Genomic DNA, 15,530 nt, shown 5'->3' on the forward strand with positions numbered 1-15,530 from the left:
TTTTAAATGTTAAAGGATTACTTTAACCACTTTTACTACTACTGCATTATTCTCTCCAAAGGCATAATGCAAGTAATAGCCCTTGTTGTTATTTCATATTATAGGATTCACCTGCCTGGATAAACTCATAGTAAAAAAAATCACCATGGTGGGGTTTTCTCCTCACCAAAATAAAGAAAATATTTGAGAAAGAAACAAGTAAAAGCTGCACAAAGATTCAGATAAGTGTTTTTTATTTTCCTGATTGCCAATGTGGTTTAGCTGTTCAAGCCTAATTGAAAGTGTAGGTGTGAAAGAAAGACAAAGTAATTGATACAGTCTGAGGGAGGAGATAAGACTAACCAAAAGGAGCAACAACACAGAATACTAGGCATATATATATAGGGGCATCTGTGTCATCTATCATCATATAAGAATGTGGGCTGAAGCTTCAGCTTTGTCTGGGCTTTCCTTTTCAAAATAATAGTGAAGATTGTGAAGACTCTTATGGAGTCCTTGCACTTGTAATCTAGTATAATGTGTGATGAGGATGCTCCTATATTAGGTGTTGAGCTCACAGAAAACACCCTGCACCATCTTCAAGATATTCTCTTCTGAAGTATTCTTCTCTGTGTCTTTTTTCCCCATTTAGTATAAAAGGATAAATATTTTTGTCTCAGAAGGCACTTAATCATACTCAGCTTGTTTAATTTTATTTTCTTTTAATTTTTAATTTCTTTACACAAATCTGGTCCAGATATTTTATGTGTGTCAGGCAAGATTAGCCAAGTGGCTCTTTGAACCTAATGACTATAAAAGTTCTTTGCTCATAATGATTTTTCAGAAAGTTGATCTATATAATTGAGGCTTGCAGTTATAGATGCAACTGGTGTAACTGGATCAGCACAGCAAGAGATTTGGCTGAAAGGAAATTTCATCCATACTTGAATTTGGCCCATGGCATTTGCGATCACAACTGATAAGCAAATTTCAAATAAAAATTACTGAATTTAAACCCCCTCTCCAGAATACAAAGCACACATGCAAGTTTTCTGTTGCATCAGAAATGACTGTCCTGTCTCACCAACACTATGATTTTTTTGGGAGAAAATCTATGCAGTCTGTATTTTATTTCTTTCATGTAACATTTTGGAATGATGAAAATGTTCAGACTGTCTGAAAAATAATTTTTTTTCTACTTCCTCTTATAACACAGCTTCTGTTGAGCAATGGAGCCCCAGGCATCCATGCCATGTGTTGGAAGTAGGCTTTGATTTTTTTTGACATTTGGATGTTGGTATTTACTTGACTTGTTTTTGAGCAGTGCCATTGCAAAGTGTTGTATTGATAACAGGTGATAGCATTCAATAAAAATGATTTTGGATAAACTTACCATGACTTTTGAAGATATTTGAACCAACCACATTCAGAGAGGCACTGTTACTATGCTTATCCACTTAAGGATTTTCACAACATTGTTTCTTATAAGTACCTTGTTTTCAACACTTAAAAAGTTCTCAAACCTGTCAGTAAAATGTAGCTCAAATACATAAAAATGAGTGTTTACCTCATCATGCATCAAAAAGGATGTGAAACCTTTCTCTTCTTACTCTCCATCAGCACTGCATAAAGGAATTTAAGTATATGTATACATATAAGTGTAGCTTGACATTTGTGAACGGTGTTTAGACAATTGTCCTCATCAGACAAGATCAATTTTAAATCCCGTTAATTTATAAACTAAAGGATAAAATATTGTAATTAATGAATACTGCAGAATTTTCTCTCCTATTGATTTCACTAAACAGCCAATTTTGTGAAGATACGGCCTCTGTGAAAGTCTAAGAAGAGCTGTCATAGGTGATGAATCATTCAGTGTTAGCTGTGGTACACTTAATAGGGAATTCAGATTTTACAATATTTTCTAAATTTTTGATGTATATATTTCATTATTCAAAAATGAATTGTGATCTAAATTTCTAATGTACATATTGCATTAATTGAATGTTCTTAGGGCATCGATTCCTTTTGCTTTTAAAAATGAGATGCACTTCTATCATATACATGAAAAATATCAAAATGAAATTATATGCATAATAAACAAAAAACCCACAGCAGTCAGAAATAAGTCAGATAATAAACATTATTAATAACATATGTGATAATGAATTATTATTAACCTCTAAAACACTCTACCAGCATCTCATAGTCTGCAAACAGCCAACAAAATCAAGGAAGGATTGGACAACCACCTCCAGAAATGATTCGCCAAACCCACTCCAAAACTGACCCAGCTGTCATACCAATAGGGTTCAGTTGCCAAGTCAAAAGCAATTCGAACATAATTCAGTACAGAAAACATCTGGATCTGTTGGCAAACATTCCATCCAGGTAAAGTCAGGGCTTGGCCAGGGCCTAGGCTTTAAAATGGAAATATGTCTGTTAACTCATTTTCAAAACAAGGTTATTGATAATAGCAGCTATAAGATGCTTAAAGCTCAGCAAACTGTTGAAGTGCCTTTGTGGAAAGCAAATGATCAGAAGTCTTAGGCAACAGACCAATGGAACTATCTAGCAGTTGGTTTAATCTGAAGTTTCTCTCAGGGTAACTGACTTTCAGCAATGATACATTTTCCCAGAAGTCTGGAAGCACTGGAAAACAATAAAGTTACACTGAATTAGACAAAAGCAAGCCTTCTTAAGCAAGGGAAGGAGCTAAAGAGCAAGAAAAACCCTGTTCAGGAACAGCTGTACAGCTTGTTTAAGGAGATGCATCTGCAGTTAGAAAACAAAAAGATCTCAAATGACACATCTTAAAAGTAATTACACAAAGAGATGTTAAAATATACAAGAAGCCAGCTATAAATACAACAACATCCTATAAATAATGCTCATAAAATTTCCATAAATTCCATAATTTTTCATAAAAATTCCATAAATTCACATTATACAATGAATATCAGCAATAAGGGTCTGAGATAATATTTTTCAAAACATTCATGTCTCAGTGACAAAAAATGAAACAAGGTAAAAAACTTCTGAACTTCCTAGTATTAACAGTCACTATTCTTTTGTGTTATCTATAGAAAACAAAACCAGCAGAGATTGTAACAAATAATAGAACATCTGATGAAATCAGGTGTAGCAGACTGCATTCCCATTCATCCACAAGCAGGTGTGCAGAAGTGTTTCATCACAGTTGTCTCAGTCGTAGTCATCCTCAACTCTCTGGGAAAATAACTGTACTTTGCTGTCTAGATAAGTGTCTTCAACAAAACCTGAGACAATTTAAATTAAACAATATTCAAACCTGGTAGAAATTAATTTTGACAGAAGGAAATAACAAAACTTAACCACAAAAGAATGCTAAAGTGATAAAACCTAAGAATACTCTGACCTAAACATAGTGAAATTTAACTCTGCTTCATTCTATCAACACTTCATTTGTATCAAATGAAAGCATAACTCATTCTGACTATTATTACAAAAAAGGCAACTGAAAGTTTGGTATATAACTTTTGAACTGCTGAACAGCAGCAACATGGATTTACTACAAAGATTACAAAGATGTGACTTACTATACTATAGAAATTATGATTTTATGTAATTTCGCCTTGAGAATAACTCATAATAATTGCAGATCCTACTGAAAATACTCATACATAGTAAGAATTTTCCTGGTACAGGCTTAAGTTTATTAGGACTTTGAAAGTGCAATTTTATTAGAGAAAAACCACAACAATGCAGGGTTTGGCAAATTGCCATTCAGCTTTTTTAGCACTTTGCAAATACATCAGGTCCAATTTTTAATTAAAATCCTAAGTCCAGATAGGTATATATGCTGTCATGTGTTTTTATAGCAAAAAGATACACAATGAAATTACCTTATTAAAATTGTGGGAAAAAAAAGCAAATGGGTAATATATGGTTAACTTACCTTTTTCTTCTTGTACGGGAAAGCTTTCCTAGCTAATTATTTTTTAAATCATAAATACCTTCTGTAGATAACATTAATGAGAAGGTCGTTTTATCAGAAGCTGTAAATCATTCAATAATAGGTTTTAAAACTAATTATTGCAAGGTAACTTTTAAATTCTGTTAGTATTTACTCCAAACATTTATAAAGAGGGGTTTTTGAAATTTCTAAGGGGTCACAGTATTTTCTCTACTAAAACTTTAAATGCATCTTTAAGTCTCTACAGTAACTCCTGTCAAAAATCACAGTTGACTAAAAACACAAGGTTAACTTTAACAAAGGTATTTCAATGCATCTTTTAGACATTCTGATGACGGACGGAGCTCTTCTGCAGGAGTCAGAGCTCCACAGGGGGAGCCAAGCCATACAGGGCTCGGGAGGAGGACTGGAGTATTGGCGAGGCTATAAACTGTTCTGCTATGTCAAAATCTCCTCCCTTTAAAGCTTTCTGTCCCACTTCACTCCAATGAACTGATTTTAAACTTCTCCTGGAAAATTCCCTTGGATTAAAATTTGACGGGTCTCTTCCTGGATCCGGTGACCCTGCATCTTGCAAATCTGTCCCTTCTCTCGGGATAAAACGTTTTCCTCGCTGTTGTCCCTGCTCCTTGCCACAGTAGAAGCGGCCAGAGGCGGTGCTGTAGGGAGGTGGCAACTCTCGGTGGGTACAAAATGACATAGCTGGCAAAATACGGAAGTGATCGCACGTGCGCAGTGAAGGCCTACAGGCAAAGCAGGTCTCTGCACACAGGCCGCAACTGGGCATGCGCAATAGCGCTGCAGGGCCCCTGCGCGCTCTCGTAACTGCGCTCGTTCGGGTGGGGCGCATTCCTGCGTGGAGCATTCCTGCGTGGAGCCTTGCTTGTAACAAGGAGAGGAGCCTGCAGGGCTGAGCGAGACACACATGGGATTAGGGTTGGTTATTGGAGCTTTTCCTGCAGCGGCTCCGCTGTGGGGGTACCTCTGCTCTGTGCCTGTTCCAGTGCTCCCCAGCCATGCCCTCCTGAGTTGGGGTGAGGGAGCTGATCGAGATCTGGCTCCTGCCCCTGCATTTCCGTGATCGATTTAAAAGCATGTTCTCCCGGTGTGAGTGTCTGTGTGTGTGTGTGAGAGAGAGACAGAGAAGATGACTGCTTCTGTGACGCAGGTCGCATTACAGAGTTCACAGCCTGTGCAGACTGCCCATTAAAGTTTTTATTTACAAAGGGACAGAAAAAGCAGCGAAAGTAGCCGAACTCCTACAGCATTCCAGAAAAACTTTCTATGCTCCATACCAAGCAAATTCCACTGCATGCAAATGAGAAAGTCTCTTAACTCTTGCTTAGTTACTGTAGCATAATTGCTTCATGTCAACTTTTTACATTTGAATAGCCGTACTCAGCATTTGTACGCCCAGGTGGAAGGGCGAGGGGGGAGAGACTTGACCCCGTGCTGGTATTGTTAACTCTTTAGTGGATACCACAGGACCTTTCGTGGGTAACCCTGGTGCTTTTCTCTCTTTGCTTTTAACTGCTTTAACACTGCAAGGATTGACTTCCACAACGTGCTAAACCCCTTAGTTTACTTTAATCCATCACTCACGCCACACCAGAGGATTACTCACAGCCTTTCCCACTCAAGGATATTGAAAACACTCCTGGGGGTGGCAAAAAATCCTCTCCCCTAATTTTTAAGACTTCTGGGTCATATTTAATTGCTCTCTTAGACAGTGTATGCTGGAGGATGTTTAGCATGGCCTGCTCTTCTTTTGACAGAGCCTTGCCCGTTCGCTCCAGGCCCGGCCACTCACCTTTTCCGGTATACTGCTGCAGTGTATTGTGCATTTTCCGGAGTTTTTTCTCCTGGGAAGCCTCCCTTCCTCCGAGTGGAGCTGCCCTCCGCCTCCCACTGACACAGTCCCGCCCCGGGCTTTCCTGCCTTTTCACTCCGCAGGAGCCCCCAACAAATTCAAAGGGTCTGGGTCTGCACGGCGTTGTCATCACGTCACCAGGTCACCAGCATGCGGGAGCTCAGGATCTCTGAACAATGAACCAACACGATTTCACAGAAGCCATTCATTGATTACATTACACACTTATTTATACATTCTAAAATTACCGTTCACGGAATCACGCATCTTTTCATTGGTGTCCCTATGCTGTCCATGCATTCTGCACACACCCCTCAGGGCACAGGATTGGTTACAGTCCAGGTGTTCAACCACCCTCTGTTATCTGGCTCTTGTGGTCCTGTTTTCTTGTTTTTCAGCCTCTTCTTTCTTATTGTTAGAACAGTTTATGTCTCCACAAATTTGAGAAATTCCAGATGGTCTGATAATAAACTCTAGATACGGTTTGGCTGGAGCACACCATGGCCCAAACTGTTCAGATACATTGGTACGTAATATTACCTAGAATTCAGCAATGCTGAATCTATAAAATGCTAATTTACATTCTATATTAAGATTACCCTCTCAGATAAGACCTTTTTTTTTTTTTTTGCAAGATACACACAGGTTTTAAGATGCCAGAGAAATCATTCAGTACCAATTAGCAAAGGCTGCTAAGATTCCCAGATGTTATATTTGTGCACAGCATGCCCTAAGAAGTCCTTATTGAGTAAATTTCAGCCTCCCACAATATGCTGAAAAAATGCAAAATTAAAGTGAAACATTTTGTCACTTCTGGTCACTTATGGCATTAGGGTGGCTAAAAAAGCTTTGTACAGTTTTATGATGTTGTTTGTGTCATAGACACCCTCACTCCCTATTTGGAATGATGCATTCTGATTAATAAATTGTGAGAAAAAAGAAAACAGAAACCTGGAAAATGTTTGAATGGTTGAGTAGTTTGATTAATTTTGCCACATATATGACTCCAAGCTGAAAGGAAGAAATAAAGTTTTAAATATAAACTGTGAAAATAAAATGGTTTTGGTTTTGCTCATATTGTGGAACTGAAGCAATATTGTCTTAAGCTGATTCCACTGTATTCTGGCAAAAAATTTCAAAATTTAAAAATAACCAAACAAAAATCCTTAAAACAATTCTACTATTCAGACACTACTACTAGACACTAGTTACTAAAATATAATTTAGGATAAAAGTGTAGATTCCACAGATGTCATTCTAAGTATTACTGAATTTAAGACTCTGCAATTGTCTGCTGCAGGAGAATTATCCTCTGCTATTAAATGCAAATCATACAATTAACCCCAAATGATCATGCTCTTTGAAGATCTTGAGGTTTTGAAAGATAAACTAGTAAAATATCCAAGAAAGGGAGAGAGTTTAGCAGGGAAAGAGTTTAAGGTAGGAATGCAAGGAAAATGGTCTTAAGGCAGGAAGGGAGAAATAAGTTTAATTTAGCTTATATATATTGTCTAAACTTTTGTATAATAAAAAGGGGATGGTGGTGGATAGGAATTAAAAAGGAACTTAAAATTTTCAGCTCTTAGGAACAGTATAAAATCTTATTGTGGCTTTGCAAACCCCAGTCTATTCTCCTCACATATACAGGAAAACAGGCTTCAAAATATTTTTAAATGTATTTGTTGCTTTTTTTTTTTTTTGGTGGGTAGTTTCTTCATGTGGTTCTGGGGGGGTTTTTTTGTCTGTGTTGTTCACTTGTTTGGTTTTTTTCTGTTTGTTTATTTATTTCTTAACAATTTTTCAGGGCATACAAAAGGAAAGCACACCCTACCTGAAGTTTTTAGTTGCCTGTCAAGTCAGGCTTACCAAAACTTGGAATAATTTTGGAAAATTCTGTAAGACAAAAATGGAAACTGTTTTCAGAAGATTCTAAAAGAAAATTATTAGTAAAGAAAGAAATAAAAATATGCTGCTTTTTTATTTTTTTCCCAGACAGGATTAACTCCTCTTTCATAATTATTTCCCTGTTTTAGAAACAATAAAGTGAAAAAACTATGATTATTTTATTTCTGGAGGCAATGTTGTATTGTTTGTCTGGAGTTTATTGCCTTTATATCACAGAAGCATATCTTGTAGCAAAGAAAAATGAGAGTAATTTTATCTGCTTCTGTTCTCAAAAAAAAAAAAAAAAAAAAAGACAAAATGGTTATCCATATATTTTAGAGTGAACTTTCTTAAGAAAAGTAATTCTTCTGCTCCTATCCTTAGAAAGAAGCTTCTAAACTTCCTTTACATATGAGTGATTGAGTCATATCCCAAAGCTTATGGTGTATATTTACTCCAAAGCTCCTGTTTGATAAATATTCATAATTTTTATGCTGTTATAATCTTATACAAGTTTTGCAAATATAATCTGCAGAAATGTCTCATCTTGTTTTGAATCCTGCTAAGCTCTTTGCTTCTGATGTTTTGTGAAAGTAGATTTCAGAAGCTAATTTTGCTTGGTGGACACCAAAATCACTTCATTTTTTAGGTTTTGAATTTATCATGTTTGCTTCACTAGGAATTTCATCACTGGATTTTTGAAGCTGTATGTATAAAAAATTGCTACTTGGTCTTCATACAGCATTTTTGGTTTATGTGCTTTTATCATATATTGTCTTAATTATTTCCTCTTCTTTTAATTGCACTGACCTTTTTAACTTCATCTTTCAATCTGTCAGGTTTTGTGCTGTGCCCTTAATGATGCAAGTGGCTATTTTTGCTGTTTCCATTTCTGAGACAGAGTAATCACACTCGAGTGAGTTCTTTGAGGAATTGCCCCCTTTTCACTCCTCTTGCTCTTAGTATCTTGCTGATATTTTGTTTTGTTGTCACTGACCACAGGTTTTCACTGTGCAGTCCTCAGTACTGTCTGGACTGTTGGTGGTGGCTTTGCAGAACGAAGTTCATTAGAAACTTGATTTCAGTATTAAGATTTCCTTCAAATAATTTTACAACATTATGCATACCACTCTTTCAAAGTACTCCTTACTGAAATCAAGGGGTTATATTTTAACACTTATGCTGGTTTCACATTAATTGATATTTAGTAAGAAGGAAAGAAACCACCCAGAGAAATGATTTTCCTGAGAGAAGCTCTGAAGATCTTCCTCTGTGCCTGGAAAAAAAACAATAGCTGGCTAGCTCTGAGAATTGAGAACCTATTAAACCATTTAGAAGCTGGGTCCACCTCTGTAAATTCTACATCTTAAAAACAGTCAAGCTCAGGAAATCTCTCTGTTGCTGGCGGCCCTGTAAGGTAACTGAGCTCCCCGGTGGGGCCAGCTTCCCTGTGGCCTGTGTGGCCTGGCAGGGCCGGGCTGGACCACAACGGTGGCCGGACGGAGGACGGGAGGCGGTGGGGCCCTGGCCAAAGCTGGGCCAGGCCACAGCTGCTATTATCTTGCTGACACCAAGCCCTGACCTTCCTGTTGGCCTGCACTAAGCCGGGGTCTGACCGCTGGACTCCGGGAGCGGCTCCGGGCCGGGCCAGGCCCCTTCACCTCGGCCCCGCCTCAGCAGCTGCCGGGCAGAGGGAGGGGCCCAGCACAGCCTGAAATCCATCACCAAGACTGCTTCAGTTACTGCCCATGACCATCTGCAGGCCTGGACAAGATATTAACCCTTTCACTGCACAGATGAGACCTGCAGACCTTGATCCTCTCTCAAGGGAAAGAAAAGGATAGAGTAATGACATGTAGAAGACAACCTGAAGACACCAAGGTCGGTAAAGGAGTCGTCAAGTTCCAAATGGAAGGAGAATGAAGAGATGCCCTAGTATTGGGCCTGAATGTTCTTCTGGTAAGGCCATGGAGATGGACTACAATACACTAAAAAAGCCCCTTTAATTCATGAGGAAGTATGAGGGGATGGAGTGTTCAGTCTGTAGATGTAAGCAGAGGCAACCATGATTAAGCAAAACAAATGTTGAAGGAGCTGTGATCCCATGAGAAGGTGAGCAGAGAGGGAGATTATAATGATGTAGACCCTTTGCCCCCAGGGAGAGAAGATTTCTGTTCCCAGAGATGAAGATGATTGCAGAGATAGATAAAGTTGTAATATATGTATTTTTGATATAATTCGCATGTATAGTGCACAAAGATAACTCAAGCATGATACATAAAATATGAGCAACTGGGGGATTGCCACAACAACAAAGAACTCAGGACTTTTTGCAAAAGGACAAAGGGGGCACCAGGAAAGAGATGAATCCATTCAGATTAGACAGGCCACTAACAATTCGGCGATCAGCACGTGATACCGATTCGGTTGACCATGCATCTCAATGTCGGTCTCAAAAGAAAAAAACAAAACCACTCAGACTTCATCCCCTTCTGGGAAAATTTCAGCAAAATTCTACATCTCAAAGACTGCTGTCCAAAAATCCACTCAGACCTCATCTCCTTCCCAGAAAACTCATCAGCAGTTCAACAGACAAAATATGAATATGTAACAACACATCACAGAGGAAAAAAATGAGACTTGCATGGCCTCAGGCTGAAAAAACTGTATAAAACTTGGCACTCCGATAGACAGTTTGTGAACTTGGGGGAATCAGTGTGATAGAGGCTGGTTCAGAATTCACCCAACGTTAACCCCAGGCTCAGCGTTGTCTTTAATTGTGGCTGTCCTGAAATTTTGATTCTGTAAATTTTTCAATAAAATCCTTATTGAAAAAATTTGATTGACTTATTAATAACAAAGAGAACCTTCGCTTTTGAACAGCTTATCCTTAAAATAAAATAATACTCCATGAGTTGATGTGGCCCATGAATGCAGCTGTAGGAGGACTGTGAAAATGGGAGGAACCTCACGATTGCACATCTTTTCCTGGGAAGCTGCTATTCATGGAAATGAAAAGCAATGAGAGAATTATTTCTTGTGGAGAAGTCTTTATGGCATAGCAAGAGAAAGCTCCTCTCCCTACAAGAACTGATGAAAGACTATTGTAGAGTTGGTGCTGATTTAATATCCCAGGTTTTGTCTCTACATTGTCAGTTGGGAAGTCAGGCAGTGTGAGGAAAAGTGTTCTGAAGTTTTTTATTCTGATTCTTCTTATTCTTTAATTTCTGTTAATAAAGTTTTTTATTCATACCTTTTAAGTTTTGAGCCTGTTTTGGCCTCCTCCTAATTCATATCTCACAGCAGGAAATGAGTAAATAATTCTAGTAGGTGTACTGGCAATTTTTGCCAGCTCTAACCCCACCCCATTATTTGGTGCATTGGCCGGGTAACTCAGATTGGTGAACCTAAACCACTACAGCACTGAATATGATTCCTTCGGGCTTCTTAGCTGTTGTATCTAAAGTGATAAGCACATCTTTTTCTGTTACTGTTGTCATTAGAGTGCATGGCACATAGCAGGAGCCAACAATTACCAACATGAGTCATACAGGAAATTAATTGTGCCTCTTTCAGGTCCTTTTAGTGGTTTACTATAATCATGTACCTAAGGTATTCTCAGAAATAAAAAAGCATGAGTTAGTAAATCAAAGATAGAATATTCATCTGAGCCTTCTCAGCCATTTCTTGATAATGGACTTCTTGGAACGTAATTAGGCTACCAAAGGAAAAAAAACATATGTGAAAACCAGAATGTACCTAACACAGACTTAAAAATTAGCTAATTAGCTAATATTTAAGGTGGAGAATGAGGAATGGGACAGCCTGTTTACATCCACATTCTGTTTAGATACAAATGGGTGAAGCTTATGCCAAGGCCACCAAGAAATGTAGCTGATTAATGAAGGCAGGAGACAGTGGAAGCTCAGACGTTCTTGGATGGAGTTTCTATTGGACAGTGACAGAAAAGACTGGAGGCAGTTTGAGGAGCTGAAAGGGAAGACAAAGACAAACACAAGATGAAGACAAACAGCTCTAGACAAAGCTGGGATTTCATTCTGTAAGATGAGCTTAAGTTGATGCAGAGCACAATATCTGTCATGCTGTCGTGGTTTTAAAGCATTAGCTAAAAAATCACTAGAAAACTTACTCATTTTTTGCTGTGAGATATGCATTAGAAGAAGAGCAAAACAGGCTTAACACTTAAAAGGAATAAAGAAAGTTTATTAACAAAATGACAAGAATAAGAAACCAGAATAAAACCTCCAGAAACCCTTTTGTCCCCACTACCCAACCATTCCCTTTGTTCACATGACAACATAGAGACAAAAAAAAACCCCAACTGGTGATTAAAACAGTCACAACTTTGCTATAGTTTTTTCATTAGTCTTTGTAGAGAAAAATAAATTTTCTTCTGTCAATCTATGGAGTTTATCACAAGAAAACCATTTTCTCATGGCTTTCTATTTCTCTGATGCCAGCTGCCTGGAAAACTCTGCCATCAGTCCTTTCCTCACATTTCACACTACTCTGAGGTGTGTTCGTGGGCCATGAATCAAGGGATGTCATTTTAAGGATGAGTTATTCAAAGGCAAAAGTTCTCTTCATCTGTCTCTGTGAGCCTCTCTGGAAACAGAAGTTTTCTTTTGCCTCTTAAGGGCCACAAATTGTCAACAGCTATCACTTCTCTTTTTCTGTTCCAGCATCTCATAGGATCACAACTACTTCACCACTTGCTTAGATCCACACTTCGAAATACTCCATTCCCCCCAAAATACTCTTTCATGAATTGAAAGAGTTTTTTCTGAACACTATTGTCCATCTCCATAGTTTTAGCAAAAGAATATTTCAGCTTATTAAAGCATCTCCTTATTTCTCTCCCCCCTCTGAAGCTTAATTCCTTTCCTCACTGTCTTTGATAGTTTCTGTTGTCTCTTTACATGTTGATCACTCTCTTTTCCCCTCTCTCTGGGAAAAAAGTATTTATCTGCAAGTCTCATCTGGGTACTGAAAGGGTTAAAATCTTGCCCAGGCTTTGTAGATGGTTCTGTGATCTCTGCTGGAGCAGCGGCTGGAGTTGTCTGCGATGGAAGATTCTTCATGGCTGCTCTGCAGAGTGTAGCCACTGTCTCAGCATGCCGCAAGTCAGTGGCTTTCTCTCTCCTTACTCAGCAGTCTCTGGTGAAACCCAGCAGCAGCAGAAACTGCAGCCCAGCCAGGAACCAGCCTGGCCCAGCAGGCCCGCTGTGCAAGGCCCAGCGAGCCCTGTGAGGGGTTCAGCCCCTCTGGGAAGGGGCTCCTGTCACTTCACAGCCTCCACCCTCCCCGAGAACCACAGAACTCCAGCCAGCCCCGCTCCCCCTGCAGCCTTGTCCAACCTGAGGAGGAGGAGGAAGCTGAACCGAAGCTCTGTTACCTCTTCAAAAGCCAGAAACCAAAGAGAGCAAGAAATTTCCGGGCTTAGGTCTTAAGGTGGTGTCCACAGGTTGATCTCACTTTTTAATAATCAAAACTACTGTCAGTTCTCAGAAATGACCAGTTATTGGTCAGGAGAAAAAACTCCCAGGAGTCTCCAGCAGCCTTAACTTCCTTAGGTGTTTGATTTTGTTTCTTAAATGCTAATCCATCACACACACTGATGAGAGCAATTATCTGAAAAAGACTTTGAAAGACGATTTAGAGTGGGGGAATAAGATGATAAATAGCTCTATTTTAGCAACACAGTTTGCTTTATGCTTCCTGTTCAGTTGGCAAGCTATTCAAAATTCCATGGATGCATTGAAAAGTTAGATCAGTAATTGATTTGCCCTATCTAGAACCAGTATCTATTATAAAGATTAATATTTTGTATCACAGTTGTTGTTTGACACAATTATTGGTTGAAGTGTGTTTTTAAAGTTAATGAATGAAATAAGTTATCATAAAAGTATTAAAATATTATTAAAATAGATTAAAAATTTCTAAAATTTGAGTATTAGTATGAACTATAAACTTTAAGAGGTGAAAATATTATGTTTTTTCCACTCTATTTACTTTTAGAAAAGGCCTTTCATATAATAATAAAGGTTGGTACTATGGAGTATTGTTGATGAAATTTAGATATAGAAAAGACAACTCTTTTTTCATCCATAACTCAGAATTGTATTGAGCCAACAACAGTAGTAACAAACTGCAAAAAAACCACAATATATGAATACTATTTAAATCATCTATTCTGATTCTATAATTCCATTTGAAAAAAATAATAAAGATATAAAGTGTGCAACTTTAGAGGCTGTTTTCTGAGGAAGTGTCTGTTATATAATCCTGTTTTCTAATGGTTTTGATTTTGCTCTGTTTTAAAATGAAAATAAGTACAGAAAATGTACTCTTTAAAGTTTCCATGCTGCATATGCTCTAGATTGCTGTAGCACTGTACTCTTACTTTAAACATTGTTGATGCATCGTTTTTTATGACATATTGAAGGCTGAATTTTTACTTCAGTGATTTGTACATGTTTCTGAGAAGAAAAAAATACCAACCTTGTCACTAGTAATGGGGGCTTAATTAGATATTTCTTGAAAACCTATTAAAATTAATATTGAGGGATGAGAGTTTCCACTCCACATTTCTATTGGTGTCAGTGGAGTTAACTCATAGGCAGCTGGTTAAACAAGTTTTGGGTTTGGCTGGATGTTTTAATCTGAGGTAAAAGATTTCTATTCCTGCTGTTGTTTAACTTCAGCTTGAGACCAACCACCCCAGACATGAGCTTAGATAGAGGCAGGGATATAGCTCTTGGATAGAATACTGTATTCCTATATAGAAGGAGTAGTAAAATTCTGGAAGCCAGCCAGGTCCAAACATTGTTGCTAAAACTATTAAATCAGACACCATAAATATTAAGGACCAAAATATTATCCCTATACATAAACAAAATTGCATACCCTGACAAATTTTGCACACTTCTCTGGGAAGGAAGCCCTAAGATTTTAATTTAAAGGGACACTTCATGTTAAGGTGCTACAAAATGGCAGGGAAGATGGTCATTGAGAATGTTGGATTTTTCATTTCATGGCAGATTATTCTTATGCTACAACATTGCTATTTTGTATTGATGGAGGAAGGATGAGTAGGTTCAGCTTCAGGAGCAATTAAATGGCAAAAAGTAATCATGTCATTAACATAAAGTCTCAACAAGTTGTTGTAATCTTTGTTTCCATGTTGATATTTTCAAGGACAAGTATAAGTTAAATCCTTTTCTTCTAGTGCAATTGGTTTGGTTTTGATTGTCATCTACACCAGGAGCAGAGTTATGCTTATGGAGCTTATTCTAACACTATTCACACTAATTCAAAGCTAATAATGATGGGGAAAACATCCCTGTACCAATGTGTGGCTATTCTGTTTAAGAAATAATTTCGAGACTTTTTGACTTATGGTCAGATCTGCTGCTCACATAAGTGAACTCTGTGTTCCTGTGCTGCAGGCTTACTGGTCTTTAACTACCTCTTTCTACCCTTTCTGCCCCGTTTTTCCTTTTTCCTCCATAATTTTTCTGTATGGAAGAGTTGTCCTCTGGAAGCCTTTTTGGATATTTCTAAGAATTGCAGTGAAACACTCTTGATGCTCCAAGGAAAATGAGGAAAACTGGTTGTTTCAGTTTTCAAGGAAAACTGAAAAAAACCCAACTTTTCCTTAAAAGCAGGTCCCACAATTTGGCTTTGGGATAAATACAGGAGAAACTTTCTTTGTGAGAGGGGAAAACAAACAGAAAGCACAGGGTACTAAGCCTGTTTGTTCAGGAAATTCAAATAATCTCTATTTCACTCAGGTCAGCTCTCAAGAGTGTACAGGAAAAC

General features: G+C 38.1%; 1 protein-coding gene and 1 long non-coding RNA gene across 23 annotated transcripts in view; one reads left to right on the plus strand and one right to left on the minus strand.

Annotated features, from left to right (window-relative positions):
- The window catches only part of INPP4B (inositol polyphosphate-4-phosphatase type II B), a 322,348-nt gene that overhangs the window by 210,074 nt on the left and 96,744 nt on the right, over positions 1–15,530 (plus strand). The gene's annotated exons all lie outside the window — the stretch shown is intronic.
- On the minus strand, positions 217–4,823 carry LOC111928897 (uncharacterized). The gene is made up of 2 exons (XR_002864364.2): positions 3,917–4,823; positions 217–3,257 (listed from the first exon to the last, which is right to left on the minus strand). It is a non-coding gene; the product is annotated as an uncharacterized LOC111928897 (long non-coding RNA).

The sequence above is a fragment of the Cyanistes caeruleus genome, chromosome 5 (genome assembly GCF_971803275.1).
Source record: "Cyanistes caeruleus chromosome 5, bCyaCae1.hap1.1, whole genome shotgun sequence".
Lineage (NCBI taxonomy): Eukaryota > Metazoa > Chordata > Aves > Passeriformes > Paridae > Cyanistes > Cyanistes caeruleus.